Genomic DNA, 2014 nt, shown 5'->3' with positions numbered 1-2014 from the left:
AAAGTTTTCTGCCACTGAATCCCAAGAGATTTCTTCATTCTTTCTCTCTTGCTGCCACCAGCCTAAGCCTAAACTCAGAGGAACTTTAATTTCCATTAGTCTCAGATGAGAATATCATAGGACCCTTTTCCTCTCAATTTCCTGAAGAAAAGATCCAAATTAAAAAACTTCACTAATGAATTAAGGGAAAGAGTAACACAAAGTAATTCCTCTAATGGATTTTAGTGTCCTTAAAATGGACTTGGGACAAATCAGGTCACGGCTAAAAATGGAAAAAAAAAACAAACACCATTCTTAGCTCTTAATTGGTACAAAAACAGATGGAGGTCCAGATTTGGTTCGTAGCCTGCTTAAAAGTCAAGCTGAGGAGTGTGTACTTTAATCCTGGAGGCCAGGGGAAGCCAGGCTCTGTGAACAGGTGAGGCAGCTGGTCACCGCTGTGCCCGGCAAGAAGCCAGGTGGAAGGTGGCCTGGGTCCGAGGCAGATTGGAAGGAGACCGACTGAGAGATTTTTATCAGAGTCCCAGTCCCGGAGGGAGTTGCTGAGAGACTTGGACTAGGGCCAGCCGGTCAGTCAATAAAGATTCACTAAGCATGTGCCTAGATGTTTAGGCACCTAAGGCAGGTTCTTAGGTCCTGAGTTCAAATGCGACCTTAGACCGCGTGTGACCCAGGGCAAGTCACTCACCCTCGTTTCATAAGTAAAAGGACCTAGGAAGGACAAGCCACCCCCCGGTGACTTTGCCAAGAAAGCCCCCAATGGGTCATGCGGGGTGGAAGCCCGAGGACGCCCGTAGGCACCGGGGCTTCAGGGACAAGAAGGGCAACAGGTGGCACTCTGCCCCCCCGGACACACCGCTGGTTCGCAGGCTGCCAGCCCCCCTAGACCCGGCACACAGCAGGCGCCTAATAAGCGCTCGTTGCCTGCCAAGTCGGTGCCACCTTTCCAAGTGCGAAGCTTCAGCTGCAAACTTCCAACGCCGTGGTGCCCGCGTCCGCTGGGCAGGGGGATGGCGCGGGGCGGCTTCTAGGCGCAGCATTGCGTCGGGGCATCGGAGCCTGCCCCCCGCCTTCCCCGAGCTCCTGAAGGGCTCCCCGGGCCCCCCCGGCCTCCGTTTTCCATCTTCCGGGCCGGAGCAGCCGCTTCTTTTCCAAAAGACTCTCGAACGAGACCGGGATGATTCAGAACGTCAACAAAAATCTCCAAAAAATGAGCGGAAAGCCCGAACCCGAGCGGCTGCGTCTTCTACTAAAGACCAAAGAGGCGAGCTCGCGAGCAGTGGCCGGTTAGCTCAGTTGGTTAGAGCGTGGTGCTAATAACGCCAAGGTCGCGGGTTCGATCCCCGTACGGGCCACGGGCGCAAGGCAACTTTTTCTCTTTTTAAAATTCTGAAATCACTACTAAAAGAGAAATGAACGAAAAGGTATAGGGAGAGCTAGAATTTAAAAGCAAAATATTCCAGGTTTAGCTACGGCCGGTGTTCTTTAAAAATAGCTCTGGGGAAGAAGGTGCTGGAAGTTTAAATCCTGCATGCAGGCTTCTGAATGATCTCCAGCCCTGGGACGCATGGGCTAGTATCTGCTTATCCCCGAATTGCCCTTATTAGACAAGAAACCTTGCCCCATTCTTCCAGTCCCCAAGACCCCTCCCCCCTTGCAAAAACATCCCCACTCTGTGAGGATCATACTATAAAATCCGCACAACTCATAAAAACTTGGGGATAAATAAAAGCAATCAATAATTGCTGTTCTCAAGGACCTAATTTATCTTATATGTTCTCGAAATTTAATTGTTTGCATGTAGTCTTTCTCCTTCGACTTGTTGGTTCCTTGAGGGCAGGAACTATCTTTATTTATCCCCAGAGCTTAACATATAGTAGGTGCTTAATAAATGGTCGGCAGCCAGGAAATTGGCAAAGAAAGCATATGGAGGAGATGCGAGAATTCACCTTATGAATGAACTGTGAGTGTAGCTGTGAGTGAAGTGGTACAACCATTTTCTGGAATGCATTTT

General features: G+C 49.8%; 1 non-coding gene across 1 annotated transcript; it reads left to right on the top strand.

The window, feature by feature from the left end:
- The first annotated feature begins 1281 nt into the window (after positions 1 to 1281).
- TRNAI-AAU (transfer RNA isoleucine (anticodon AAU)) lies at positions 1282 to 1355 on the top strand. Its single transcript has one exon. It is a non-coding gene; the product is annotated as a tRNA-Ile (tRNA).
- Positions 1356 to 2014: the final 659 nt, after the last annotated feature.

This window comes from Macrotis lagotis, chromosome 1, assembly GCF_037893015.1.
Source record: "Macrotis lagotis isolate mMagLag1 chromosome 1, bilby.v1.9.chrom.fasta, whole genome shotgun sequence".
NCBI lineage: Eukaryota > Metazoa > Chordata > Mammalia > Peramelemorphia > Peramelidae > Macrotis > Macrotis lagotis.
This window is presented reverse-complemented; position numbering and strand designations above follow the sequence as displayed.